The following is a 16,261-nucleotide window of genomic DNA, read 5'->3' as shown; positions in this document are numbered from 1 at the left end:
TCTGTCACCTCCCCTAAGTCCTTACATCTACCAATCACTGTAGATGTTTCTAAAGGACCGCCCATTCTTAGTCCACACCTAAGAAGGTGTGGATTTTTGAGTAATTCATACCAGGAAAGCTCTGAGTAAGTTTTCCAGTTCTTTGTTCCTTGTAAATTCACAAGTTGCTTGACTTTTATAGGTACTTAGCTTAAGAAAAGTATGGGTTTAAGTACTTTTCAATGTTCAGAAAAGAGTTTACAACTTTGTCTTCCCTTAGGGCAGACCCAAGTAGGTAAAGTAGAATTCTCACATTCCTGCTTTAAGTAGAGTTCACTGCCCAAATGGGGAATGGTTTTAATCCAATCTTATAAAGTAGGGTCTGGGAAATTTTAAGGTTTACACATATAAAATAAAAATATGTAAATATATAGAAATACTTAAGATTAAAAAATTTAAAAATATATAAATATATGTATAAATGATTGGAAGGAAAGATTATATTATATATATAATCTTTTGTATTCTACAAGTAAGGCTAGAGAAGATGAATGGTTCATTATTGGTCACACAGCTAGTGACCAGCAGAGTGGGAATTCAAATACAGGTCTTTTGATTTCAAGACCAGCACTCTTTCTACTATATTACACTGTCCTACATATTATAACAAGAAAAGTGCTTTGCAAGTTTAATTCTTAATCAATTGATTTTTTTAACTTGAAAGTCTTTATTTAACTATTTATCAAATATATAGGAGATATTTTCATTTTTGTTTACATGAATGAACGCATGGCAAAATAGAAGAATATTTGGATTGAGTGTGAGAAGGCCTGGACTAATGTTCAAAAGTGGTGATCCTGGGGAAATAATTTTCTTTCTTTGGCCTCAATTTCATCTTGCACAAAATATGGAAGCTGGACTAGATGTTGTTTAAACCTACTTCTTAACTTTAGCATTTTATGATTATTTTGATCTCTGGCCCAGGATTTGCTAAGTTTATTCTCACACAGATGTAATGAAATTCTAGGACCTTGACTTGAAAAGGAGCATTATATTTTTTAGTTCATTGACCTACTTTAAATTGCTTCAGGAAAATTATCTTTTCATTCACAATATCACTCATATATAGATTTCCCTAGAATTTGGATTTTAAAACTCCCAATAGAATTAAGGGAAAAAATATGAAGAAAGAAGGCACAGCCATCCTAGATCTCAAACTATAGCTTCCAAGTGGTAATAAAAAAAAATCTGGTATTGGCTAAGCAACAGAGTAATGGATCAATGGAATAGGTTAAGAAATCAATTCAGAGTAGTTAATGACCATAGTACCCTAGTGTTCAATAAACTCAATAAAATCCAAGCTTTTGTGGGAAGAACTCATTATTCAACAAAAAATGCTGGGAAATTAGAAAACAGAATGGGAGATATTAGGCATAGACTAAAATCTTATACAATACACTGAGATAAAAATCAAATGGATACTTGATCTAGAAATAAAGAGTGACACCATAAATAAAGGGAACAGAGAAGAGTTTACTCACCAGGCTTTTAGGTAAGGGAAGAATTTATGAACAAAAAAGACAGAGAACATAATGAAAAATAAAATTGATCATTTTGGTTACATTAAATTTGAAAGTTTTTGGACAAACAAGATCAATGCAACCAAGATTAGAAGGGAAACAATAAACTAAGGAAAAAATGTATTGCAAATGTTTCTGACAAAGGCCTCACTTCTCAAATATATAAAAAACTAAGATAAATTTATCACAATACAGTGCATTCCCCAACTGCTAAAAGGTCAAAGGATTTGAAGAGATAGTTCTCAGAGGAAGAAATTATAATTATCTATAATAATTTGATTCCAAATCAGTATTTGTAATGCAAATTAAAACAGCTCTAAGATACTACTTTACATCTACCAGATTGGCTAATATGACAAAAAAGGAAAATTATAAGTGTTGGAGGGGATGTGGGAAAATTGAGACACTAATACATTGTTTGTGAAACTGTGAACTGATATAACTATTATCTAGAGCAATATGGAACCATACCCAAAGGGCCATAAAACTATGCATACCCTTTGATCAAACAATACCACTACTGGGTCTGTATCCCAAGGAGGTCAGAGATAGGGGGAACAAAGGTCTATTTCTATTTTTCACAGCTCCTTTTGTAGTGGCAAATAATTGGAAACTGAGAGGATGCCCATTAATTATGAAAGGGTTGAACAAGTTGTACTATATAGTTATAATGGAATACTATTGCACCATAAGAAATAACAAAAAGAATGAAATCAGAAAAACCTGTAAAGACTTGTATGAACTGATGCAAAGTGAAGTGAGCAGAACTACGACAACAGTGTATGCAGCAATAGAAATATTGTACAATAATTAGCTGTAAGGGATTTAACTATTATCAGCAAAAATGAGATTCCAAGATAACCCTAAGAGACTTGAGACCAAAAATGCTAACTGTAGTCAAATAAGGAACTGTTCAAATCTGATTGCAGATAAAAGCATGCCATCTTTCATTTTATTTCTTTCATGAAGTTTCTTATAAGGTGTGTGTGATATGTGTCTTGTGTCACAGCATGAGTATGGAAATATATATTGCATGAAAGCACTGGTATTACCTATATTGGATTATTTACCACCTTAGGGTGGGTCGGGGAAGGAAAGAGAGAATCTGAATCTCAAAATGTCAAAAAACAATTTTCAAAAATTGTCTCTACATGTAATTGAAAAAAAAGTTAAAAATAAACTTCTAATCAATAAGGGAGAAAAAGAATCCTCGTACAAGCACTAAATGAACTTTAATTTCTAGATATCTTGTTTTTTACCATACATTAAATACAGAAGACAAAAAGACTCATAGAGAACTATAACTAGATAAAAAAACACAGAAATCACATATATAGTTTATTTATTGTTTCTGAAAGAAGTCTGAATTTGGGATAGTTGTCAGGGCAAATCTTTGATTTCTTATGAATCTTTCTCTTCCATACAGTCTACCCAGCACCACACTTTGGAGACTGATTAATAAGTCATACTCTTCCTATTGGACCACCACTGACTGAATAAAATTAACTGACTTTTTTCTCCAAGTAGGGCACTGCATAAAAACTTGTGGACAGTATACTTCTTTCTCCAAGTATCATGCTATAACAGGAAATTCCCTTCTCTCACTAGAAATCCAGATTCTAGCATTTTTGAGCTTAGAGATTCTAACACTTCAGATTTCCCATGAGATGATGCCCAGGAAATCTTTTATCAGACTATAAGATCATATTCTGCTATCATACTGTTTAGGGAATTCAAAACCTGTCTTCTCTCTTCTCATTGTATGTGAATTCCCTTCTTAGTCTGAGTGAGCACACACATGTCCACTTTAACCATGTGCTTCTACAGTAAAACTATCAGTGCCCCAATTACTGCCATCTGTTGAGCTGGGAAATTATACTCTCAGTATCTCTAGTTTCTGACTTGTCTCAGAAGCTGTGGGTGAACACATGCAACTCCCATATGCTCCCATAATACAAGATATCTATTCCAGTTCCCCAGGAAAGAAATTGTGCATCACTTTGACTGTGAAAACTCTTCAAATAAATCAGACACCCCTGCTCACTAAACTCTCCCATTATTGTTACAGGACTAAGAATTTGACAGAAATAAAAAAATAAATAAATAAACAGAGTTAGGATGATTCTGAGGTTAACATATAGTGAATTTGAGTCAAGTGGATAAGCAGATACCTAAGCACCACCTACTACTGGTAAAATTTGAAGACTGATTTATTTAGGTCATAACAATTGTAACACTTCACATGTCTATAGTGCTATAACATTTGCAAAGCACTTCTCTCTCAACAACTCTGTGAAATAGAATAAGAATCCTTATTTTACAGATAGGAAAATGGAAATCCCGAGTTGAAGTGAATTATCCAAGAAATACAAATATAATAAATGTAAGAGTTGGGATTTTATCCCAGGTTCTCTTTCTGAATCCAAGTTGAAACTGGAAAACCATTAATCCAGCCTAGGTAGAATGAACCATCAATTTAAGGCTATATCTTCAAATATAGTTAACAGATAGAATCCTGGGAGTAATCATCATGTCTTGTTCTTGTAGGTGACAGTTTGGAAAGAGATGCCTGTGCTGGACTCAGTGCCACCATCACTGATGGTATGAGAGCAACATTCTTTTCTTTTGAGTGTGCCAGGAACTCTCTAGATATATGAAGTTGGAAAAGAAAATGCATAACTTGAGTGGAATAAATCAGATGCAATGAATGGTCTAAATGGACTGTTATTAGGTAAAATGAAAGTCAATGTCATTAACAAAGGACTCCATTCTCTCTATGTGTTATTGCCATAGCCAATGACCATCTTGTCAATGTTGAAATAATCTAGTAACAGAAAACCTACTCAATCTACAGAGACTGGGTCATATGGGTCAATATTTGAATCATATAACTCTGAGTTAATTATTGGTACTTATGTAAAACTCAGAGGCAATGATTTATCTGGCTTGAGTAGTATTGTAAGTCTAAAGCTGGGGGAAATTTTAGAAATTATATACTTCAAATTCCAAATATTTTAGATGGAGAAACAGGATTATAGACATCATAGGATCATAGAAGTAGAATTGGAAAAGACTTGGACAGTCATCTAATTGACTACCCTAATTTTACAGATGAAGAAACTGAGACCCATAGAAACTATATAACTTTCTAATGTCTCATTAGAGAGCCAGGATTTGAAATAAGGTCCTCTGACTCCAAGTTCAGTACCCCCTTTCTTCCCTACCCTTCAATGATCCACAAGGAACAAATAGAAACAAGAGAACAGTCATTGTGATACTTGTTTTTAGAGATTGCAATGGATCTGGATAGTCAAGTTCACCATTCAGAAATTTTATATCTAAGCTTTTCAGCATATCTTCTCCCAGATGCCCCCTTGATGATCAGTCCAGTTCTGGGCATAGAATATGTATTTCAGCATTATATGCTGAATTAAAATTGGGCAAGATCAATTTAGCATATCTATAATATTTTTTTCCAAATGAAATCATTTGCTTTTCTAGATCCTTTGGATCAATGGTAGAGGCAGGTTTTCTGTATTAACATAGGCCCTAGCTCAGTGATGGTGAATCTTTTAGATCCCAAGTGACCAAACTGCCACCCTCATGCCCCATGTAAGCCACCTGCTTACCCAAAGTAAGGGATAGAGGAGGTGCTTCCATTGGACTGTCAGGGGTGATGTGAGAAATGTCCTCAGGTGAGGTGGAGAGGGGGAGGGGAGCACCTCCTTCTGGCATGTGTGCCATAGGCTCTCCAATATAGCCCTAGATTATATGTTCACAATCTCCATCTTGATATGAATCCATACAAATTACCTTGACAAACCTGACTGAACACTGGATAACCACGGAAGCTCCTTAAAGTCACTCACATACATGACACTGAGGCCAAATGACTTTGGATTCCAAAGAACCCTCAGAGATGAATGAACCTCTAGTGATTTTCCAATCTCTCTAGACATAGGAGGAGATTCTAAATGTCCTGGCTAAATGATTTTTTGGTTTAGTTTCTTATTATACATAACCCTATATTATAGGCAACTCCAAATGTACCTGAGATGGAAATAGGCAATGAATCCTAGTTATTTTATAAGCAGAGGAAAGGGGCTCAGAAAAAATCATTTTAGAGATGGAAGAAAAATGCAATTTTCCTCCATTCTTTAATTAAAAGTTTAGTCTTAACTGAAGGATGTAGCCTAGGAATAGCAGTAGGGTTCCAGAAAGCAGTGACTATTTATGCTGATAGTGTGAGGCAGCTATGAACAGCCCTGAGCTTAGAAAAATATCGACTGTCATATTAAACTTTCCTTATTAACGTGCATAAATCCTGTGAATTTTCCAAAACATACATTTCCAAAACATTAGGCCATATAAAGTGCACAAACACTAAGTCCCTAGCTAGAGCAAAATGTATATATTATGACTTACATTAGATTGACCTGATCTAGATGTTGAAAAAGTCATTAAAAACCCCAATATCATTGGCTCTGATATCAATAGAGTAGGCGAACCTAGCCCCTGACTAAATAGTGGATAAATCTGATATTTTCCTTTGCTTCCATAATTTATCTAAGTCCAATTATCTAAACTGGAATGCTTCTGAAATTTTTTATAAGAAATTCATCATGGAAATTATTGTGCTTGGTACTAGACCAAGTGCCTTATCATTTGTACCAAGAATTTAATTTATAATTGAAGAATATAATTATTAATTAAATTAAACACTGCAAGGTTGGTTTAATATTAGGAAAACTATCAGTATAATTTACCATATAAATAATCAAATGAAAAGAAATCACATGATTTTCTCAACAGATGCAAGAAAAGTCTTTTACAAAATATAAAATCTATTCCTATTTAAAAAAAAACACTAGAAAGCACAGGAATAAAAGGGCCTTTCTTTAAAATAATAAGTAGTACTTATTTAAAACCATTGGCAAGGAGGCAGCTAGGTGTCTCAGTGAATTGAGAGCCAGGCCCAGAGACAGGAAGTTCAAATCTGATCTCAGACATTTCCTAACTGTGTGACCCTGGGCAAGTCCTTTAACCTCCATTGACTAGCCCTTACCACTCTTCTGCCTTGGAACCATTACACAGAACTGATTCAAGATGGAAGGTAAGGGTTTAAAAAAAATAAAAAATAAAATTATTGGCAAGTATCATCTTCATTGAAAATGTTAGAAACCTTCCTAGTAAGATCAGGAATGAAACAAGGATGCTCATTTTTGTCACTGTTGTTTAATATTGTACAAGAAATGCTGATTTTAGCAATTAGAGAAGAAAAAGAAATTGAAAGAATTAAAGTAGGCAATGAAGAAACTAAACTATCACTCTTTGTGGATGATCTGATGATATACTTAGAGAATCCTAGAAAAATCAATTAAAAAACTAGTTGAAATCATTAATAAGTTTAACAAAGTTGCAGGACACAAAATAAACCCACATAGATTATCACCATTTCTATATATTTCCAACAAAACTCAGAAGCAAGATTTGGAAAGAGAAATTCCATTTAAAATTACTCTAGAAAATATAAAATATTTGGGAATCTATTTGTCAAGGCAAATGCTGTAATTTCAAATAAAACTAGATCTAAACAATTGGAAAATATTCATTGCTTATAGGTAGGATAATAAAAATGACAATCCTACCTAAATTAATTTACTTATTCAGTGACATAACAATCAAACTACCAAAAAACTATTTTATAATAGTAGGAAAAATAACAAAATTCATCTAGAAGAACAAAAGCTTAAGCATATCAAGACACTGATGAAAATAACTGTGAAGGATGGGGGCCTGGCAATACTAGATCCTAAATTGTCCTATAAAGCAGTAATCAATCTGGTATTGGCTAAGGAATAAAGGGCAGATCAATGGAATAGACTAGGGGTAAATGGCTTCAGTAATCTAGTGTTTGATGAACACAAAGATTTGGGGACAAGAATTCACTATTTGACAAAAACTTCTGGGAAAATTGGAAAACAGTATGGGGAAAATTAGATTTAGATCAACATCTCAAACCTTATTCCAAGATAAGGTCTAAAGGAGGATATGACTTAAATGAAGAGTGATATTATAAGTAAATTAGGGGGATTTAGATAATTTACTTGTCAGACATTTTGAGAAAGGAAGAACTTATAACCAAACAAGAGAAAGAGAGGACATTATAAGATATACAATGAATAATTTTGATTATATTAAATTAAAGAGGTTTTGTACAAAGAAAACTAATACCACCAAAACGAGAATGGAAACAAACTGAAAAATATTTTATAACACATTTTTCTTATAAAGGTTTTATTTCTCAAATATATAAAGAACTCAGTCAAATGTATAAGAATCCAAAGCACTCCCCAGTTGATAAATGGTCAAAGGGCATGAATAGGCAATTTTCAGAAGAAGAAATCAAAACTATCAATAATTATACAAAAAAAGTTCTAAATCCCTCTTCATTAAAGAAATGCAAATTAAAACAACTCTGAGATACCATATTATACCTATCAGATTGACCAACATGACAGTAAAGGAAAATGATAAATGTTGGAAGGGATGTGGATAGAATTATTGCAAAAGGGCTATAAAAGAACACATACCTTTTTGATCCAGTAATACTACTACTAGGTCTGTATCCTAAAGAGATTTTAAAAATGGGAACAGACTTGTTTTTACAAAAATATTTATAGCTGCTCTTTTTGTAGTGGCAAAAAATTGTAAACTAAACAGATGTCCCTCATTTGGGGAATGGCTGAACAAATTGGTATATGATGGTATGGAATACTATTGTGCTATAAAGAATAATGAACAAGATAATTTTAGAAAGAACCGGAAAGACCTACATGAACTGATGCAGAGTGAGATAGGTAGAACCAGAACATTATACACAGTAACTGAAATATTGCAGAACAATCAAATGTGATAGATTTTGCTACTAATAGCAATACAATGATCCAAGAAAATTTTGAGGGACTTATGAAAAAGAATGCTGTACAACTTCAGGGAAAGAACTGTTGGAATATAAATATATTTGAAAATATATGATTTGTCACTCCTTTATTTGGGCATATAATTTGAAGTTTTGGTTGTATAAGATTATTTAATCACAAAAAATGAACAATATAGAAATGTTTGGTATGATAATACATGTATAATGCAGATTGAATTGCTTGTCAGCTCCAGGAGGAGTGAAGGTATAGAGGAGGAAGACTACATGAATCATATAACTTCAGAAAACTTATATGGGAATTTGATATTAAAATAAAATTAATTAATTTAAAAAAAGAAAAGCAGGGAAACTACATCCAACTGAATCATATTGCTTTCCTGCTTAGTAACTTTTCTTTGCTATTAATAAACATTTTTAATTAACTGTTAACCTATGAATGTCTCATTTCATTCAATCTTGAAACTAAACCACTACACAGAAATAAATCATGTCTTTCCACAGTAGGAAGGTTTCATTTTTGTATTTGTAATGCCTGCTCCTAAGGCAGTGCTTGGAATGTAGTAATTGATCAACAGATGCTTGTTGTTTGTAATGGATTATTTGGCACTTTCTCTTTTCCAAAGGTATGTTTAATTACAGAAATTAATTTCTTTGTTGTTGTTCTTATTTCCAATTATACTGTTGTAATCATTGTATAATTCAGTATTCATCTTTTTTTTTACTTTATAATGCATCAGTTATATAAGTTTTCATATACTTCTCTGTATTTTTCAAATTCATCATTTCTTATGGCATAGAAATATTCCCATGTATTCATATTTCATAATTTGTTTAGCCATTCCTCCAATGATAATTTATTTTGTTTACAGTTCCTTGCTACTGAAAGTATTTCTAGAAAAATTTTGGTGCATATGGGACCTTTTTTTTTTTGTATATTTGTATATGCCTAGCTGTAGAATTTTTCAGTAAAATGGTGAAGATGCTTAACACACATTTTTTTTTTAGCTTGGCTTCAAAATGCTTTCTAGGGCAGGTATATCAATTCAAAATTTCACCAACAGTGTACTTTTATAGACATTTCTCCCTAACTTTTCTAATACTTAACCATTTGTTTGTTATTTTTTGCAAATTTGCAGGGTGTGAGGTGAAACTTTAGAGTTGTTTTGATTTTTATTTCTTTTATTATTAGTAATTTTGGAATAATATATTTCTTATGGTTATAGTTTACAATTCTTTTGAGAACTGTCTTTTCATATTTTTATGTCAAATGAGGTAATATTATTGAAATGTTTAGTACAGTGCCTGACACTTAGAAGGTACTATGTAAATCTTAGCTTTTATTATTGCCATTATTAATTATTATATTCTTATTTGGGGAATTGTTCTTAATCTCATATATTTGTGTTCATTCCCTATATATCATGACCTTATCAGAAGATACTTAACATTAAGATTTTTTTTCCAAGCAGCAACTTTCCTTCCATAGTACATACATTGATTTATTAATACAAAATATTTTAGTATCATATTATTCACATTAAAATTATTAATAAAAATATTAATAGTAATCATTTTAGTAGTACTTTTAGGTTTAGGAAGTTCTTCAAATATGTTCTTCACACCAGTCTTCTGAGTGAAGTGCTCTTATTTTTCCCATTTTACAGATGAAAAAATTCTAAAGAGACTAAAAAATGTTGTGACTTGTAGTCACACAGCTAGTAAGTGTGAAAGGCAAGCTAAAACTCAGATTTTTCCCTACTCCTGAAGTAACTTCCAGTGTTTTACCCCTTTTGTCATCTAGCTGCTAATTAGGTGACATCATTTATCTTACTTTTTGTGGTCACCCTTATCCCTTGTTTGATTAATAGTTTCCTCCTTAGGCATAGCTATGAATGGTGTCTAATTTAATGATACCTTTATTTTTTTTTTAATTATGTGACTTCATAGTTAGATTCCATATCCAGTTTGAGGTTTTGTGGTATGTAGTATTAGTTGTAGTTCTGAACCTGATTTGTGCAAATTTTACCTATTGGCTTTTTTATGACATTCTTTTAAAACTTGATATTTATTTTAAAAATTTTTCTTTTAAAAAAGTATTATAACTTTTGTTTTAAAGTCAACTTTATTTCCAGATAAGTCCTTTCCCTTCCCCTAATCAGCAATCTATCCCTTATAATAAAGAACAAAACAGGAGGGAAAGGGGGAAAAACAGATTAACAAAACTACTAAACATATCAATCAAGTCCAACAGCATAGGAAATATTCCATAACCACAATCTTCTACCTATGCCCCCTATTTAGAGGGGGCTACACTCTTTTGTGAGGCTAAGAAAATATGGAGTTTTCATCATCAGGGAGTTGCCAGTAGTTTCTAAATCATCAAAGTATTGCGCATAGTATATTAGATAATGACATTTATAGACTTTGAAATGAAAAAGACTTTAAAAGATTCTTACTCATTTTTTAGTCATGGGCCCCTTTAGTAAAGCCTATGAATCCTATCTTAGAATAATGTTATTCAGTGCATAAAATCAACCACATAGGATTACAAAGGAAACAAATAATACTGAAATGCAGTTATCGGATTATTTTTAAAAAATAAGTTCCTAGACCCCAGGTTAAGCAATAAAAGTCATTTAGATCACCCTACTTTACAGATAATGACATCAAGGAGAAATGTTTTATCCAAATGATTCATGTAATATGAAGCAGAGAGAAAATTAGAACTTAGGTCCTCATTCTTTAAATCCAGGACTCAAAGTCTATCTATTCATGTGTGTGTGTGTGTGTGTGTGTGTGTGTGTGTGTGTGTGTGTGTGTGCTTATTCTGAATGTTTCTGCAGATAAAGACTTAGGAATATTGCTCTGTTTCAAGATGATGGTCATAGTCACAGCTTGCCTTATGCAGATGGAAAAAACTGACAATAGCAACAATGTGGTTCTGACAGTTTGTTCCACTCTGAGTAAACTCAAAAATCTGTCCCTTGATTGGCATCTTTCATCACTATCTAAAGATTTAGTTTCTTACACTCTCTGTTAACTCCAAAAGCATAACTCCATCCCTAATTGCTCCCCTAAGGCCTGGCCTATTGGGTGCAGCTGTTTCTCAGCCATCCACAGCTGTGCTGCATTACTTGGAGCTGGGCTTTAGTGAATCCCTAATCCCTAAAACCATTCTTCTCTACTTCCTGCTCAGAACTCCTACTCTTATATCACAAAATGGCCATCAAATAGGCAAATTTTCTGTTTCAGTTGTTCAAAACAGCACCAAGTCCTCAGAAAGAATAGATAACTTTTATCTAATGTATTAAAGTTTGCAAAGTATTTTATGTATGTTATATCTTTTGATATTCAAAATAACTTAATGAGGAAGTAGAGCTTCATTTTACAGCTCAGGAAACTAAGACTATGAGAGGTTGTGATTTGGAGGAAGCCAAGTAATTATAAAGTCTTGTCTTCCTGAGCTCAAATCTGACACTTCCAGCTCTGTGTCCCTAGACAAATCTCTTAACCCTGTTTGCCTCATTTTCTTCAACTGCGAAATGATTTAGAGAAGGAAATAGCAATCCACTCCAATGTTTTTATTAAGAAAACCTCAAATGAGATCATAAAGAGTCAGACATAGCTGAAAAATGACTGAACACAGGGTCACTTAGCTAATGAGTGTCTGAGGTGGGATATGACCCCAAATCCTTCTCAATACAGCCTTCTTTTTATAGAGCATACTGCATATCGCAACTGAAAAAGAGAATCATAGAATTTCAGTTTGAAGAATCTTTAAATATCATCTAATCCAACTTTCCTTCATTTTCTATCTTGAAAATAAAGAAAGCAAGTACCAAACTGGGTCTATGATTTGACTTAAACCACACAGTCACTTACTGGTAGAACTGGGGATTAGACCTCAAATTTTCTGGCTCCAGATTCAATGACCTTTATATTTTTGTCCAGTGTCTCGTACATCCCATTCACATGGGTCCTTTGCTTCTTACAATGAATGCTAATCATTTAATTGGATAAACCAATTCATGCTAATGTTAATATGTTCCTTCTAGGAAATAATACAGGATTCATTACAAACATAGAATTTAAAAAAAACCCACAGCCACAACAAAAAACCTTCATTCCATAGGGAAAAGAACAGAAGCCCAGTGAGGACATATGGTGGTCAAGGTATGTAGGAGCAATCTCAAATTAGCTCTCTGAAATCCATTGTTAAAATTTCAACATGAGTATTTATACCTTTGAAATTGACAAATGCTAAAAAATCAGTCCTTGGTTTATTAATTGTCTAGAATTAAGAAAATGATAGGAAACATATTAATAATGAAGATTAATCTTTAAAAGTCTGTAATATATACAATTCCCCTCTTCCTCCCACCCCAAAGAGATTACTATTAAACATTTACCAATACAACCCTGATCATAGACTTATGAAAGTAAATCCTAGTACTCAATTCTAGTTATGTACATCCTAAGTATTATTTTTTGTTGTGTCTCTCAACCCCAGGCATGCATTTTGGATGCAATTTAGTCTTAAGAACTTTCAAAACTAGAGGATCACTCCATTCCATGATTGGACATTGGGAAAATACCATGTGGATTCATACCTTATTGTTTTATTGCACAAAATATTCCATTACATTCAACCATTTATAAAAAATGAAACTGAGAAATTAATTGTGCAATACTTTCAAGTGCTAGAAATAACACGTATATAGTATACTAAATTATATTATATATACACACATATATATATAGATGTGGGGTGTATGGAGTGCTCAGGGAGGAGTAGTATCTTTGGTATGTAGGGCTTGTCGTGCCCTCTTAGGGCAGCTCTCCAACCTCTGACCCTCACCTGACACCCAGCTCTCACTTGTGGCTCCCAGTAGCTGCTAGCATGTGGCAGTGGCCACACCCCAGGCAACGGCTTCGACAGGCCCGCTAAACCTTGTGAGGGTAGCCATCAGGTCGTCTTCGACCCCTGGTGAACCAGGGCTTTGCTCACCCAGCATGTGAAGACTGCTTCAGCCGAACAGACAGAAGAAACCAATAAGAAAGTTTGACAGCTGAGAGTGTGATGCAGCAAAGCACTGTGGAGTGCTTAGGGCGTGTTGGAGCACAAAAGACAACACAGCCATCCAATGCAGCTGAGGAAGTCTCCAGGTGTAACTATTTTTCGTGCCAATGGACTCAGGCTTCCAATGCCGAGAGAGTGGGACTGTCTCTGTGCATCGACTTTTCCACTTAAATCTCCTTCACACACAAGTGTTTTTGTGCACACTCATCTACATCACAGATTTAAGAGCACAAAGACAATTGTCATCCTCCGTTACCGAGAGACTACTACTAGTATATATAGATGTATAGCAACAATGCAGATATATACATTTCTTTTTCCAATAGATTTCACTAACTTTTCATACTTTGAAACTAGGCTAACCCTAAATTTTTGTGGGGAAAATTTGAGTTAATGCAAAATATTCAGGTCAATTTCTATGACTGATAGGCATTATACACTAAGATTCATTATGGTTAGAATCTTTTTTGACCCTGAAATAAGAGGATTTCCAATATGGTGAGTTCAAAAAGAAAAAGGTATTCCACTTCCTCAAAGTCGCTCCTATTTTTCTACCTTAAAATTTTACCATTAAGGTGTCATTTATTTGAGTTAAGACTGTGTCTTGAGTTTAAATACAGACATCTTAGGGAAAGATAAATGTATTAAGGTCATCCATTGTTTATACCTTAATGTGAATTATTTTATCAATCCTTTTCCCAGTTAAGAGCTAAAGGGGAACAAGTTTAGTAGGAGTGAGGGGAAAGTACATTAGGCTACTGGGCACCTGGGAGGTAAATGGGTAGAACCAGACCCCAGGTTATTACATGAGGAAGTGACAAGGCTTTGAAATAAAATATCACTCATTTCACAATTTTGCCATGGGTCGAAAGTGTCAATGGTCATTACTCTTCTGTCCCAAATGCAGACCAGTAGTGTAGTACAGTGCAAAGAATATTGGAATATGAATTGGGAGACAAGTTCTTTTCTTGATTTTTTACTAATTATCTGTGGGATTCTGGGCAATTCATTGTATCTCAATGGACCTCAATTTTCTTATTTATAAAATTAGGGGTCTGTTCTAGATGTAATCAATGTTTCCTTCACTTCATAGGATCATAATCAGTGATCCTATGACTTATACCTTCTCCTTCTCTCCAATCTCCCCTATCTTGATTTCCTTAATTAGACTCAGCTCTTATATGGGCTGGTTTTTCACTTAAGGAAAGTACCTTTCTCCATTTTCCTATTTGCTTTGACAAAAGCACTTGAGTGGGTTATATGTTTCCTGTTAAACAAAACCTTCCTTTTCTGTTTTTTTTTATTGCTATCCATGAAGCACTGAGTGACCTGGCTAACAATTCTATCAAGTGGAGCCAATAGTGTCTAGTAAAATATCTAATTTCCTTTTTCAGGAAGCAATAATATTTTAAATTCCATTTTAAAGGTGAAATTTAGAATGCTACTGACACAAAACCAGATTAACTTTGATAATACCTAATCAAGTAATAAACAGAGTGGATGGGGTTAGACTGAAAGAAAAAATACATAAACATACATACAGAGGAAGGAAAATATAAGAAAATGGGAATCCTCGCCCTATAAGCTCATGTTATTTTTAGTTTCCAATCTGGGCATTCAAGCATAAAAAAGGCCAGAACCACCTTGTAGAACAACACTAGTTTCCTAAAGTACTAATTTACTAACCAGTCATCCAAGAAAATGTTTCTAGATTAAGTTTATTTTTTTTTTAAATCTAAGATTTAGGAGTAGAAAAAATAATCATCAAATTATTCTCATTTCAAAGAAGCAATATTTTACCTTAGTGTATTATTGTTTTACTTCAAAATTCCTTTGCAGCTATGTTGTTTTATCCTTACAATGACAAATGAGGAAACTGAAACCTAAAAAAAGGAAAAGACTTACCTAGAATGCATATAGCAAGTTACTTTCAAAGCCAAAATTGGCACTCTTCTCCTTTGAATCTATTCCTTCTTCCTGTGAAGCTATCCAATGGTTGGAATCTGTTCTTTGATTTTTGATTTGATTTTATCCCCAAGCACTTCTTTAAGGTTTGAATTTACCTATAATCATTTACAGATAAACACTGGGAATAAGAAAGATGACTTTATAGTAAGGTAAACTTCATTTCAAAATCTGTCTTTGACATATACAGTGTGACACTGGACATGTCGAAATTATGCAACTCTAAGACTAGTTGCTGAATAGGTGCTATCAGTAAATTAGGGGGATATCCACCCAAAGCATGTATAGTCTTTCTTCAACAGAATGGGTGGAATAGAACGATTTATTCTAGCAGCCATGAAGGCAATGAAATAGGAGCTGTGGAGCACTTAGAGCTTGGTCAAATATTAAAGATGACAAGATTATCCATTGTATCCAAGGTCATTGCCAGGCATCTTTTTATCTTGCCACTGGACTTCAATGACTCTGGAAAAGGGAGTGAGGCTAATGACTTTGTACAGCTCTGCCTCACTTAAATAGAATTCATTTACAAGGCAAAATGTCACCCTGTGATGTCATCAGTTCTCTTTGAAGAAAAGACAAAAAAAAAACACCATATCTTTTGAAGGAGATCTAAGGGGATTTTCCTATAATAACAAAATCAAAAGTTTTGTCCAAAAACAACAAAAGAAGAGAATGTCAAAAAAGTCATTTTTATGGGATTGTTTTAAATGT

This window comes from Monodelphis domestica, chromosome 7 (genome assembly GCF_027887165.1).
Source record: "Monodelphis domestica isolate mMonDom1 chromosome 7, mMonDom1.pri, whole genome shotgun sequence".
Lineage (NCBI taxonomy): Eukaryota > Metazoa > Chordata > Mammalia > Didelphimorphia > Didelphidae > Monodelphis > Monodelphis domestica.
This window is presented reverse-complemented; position numbering follows the sequence as displayed.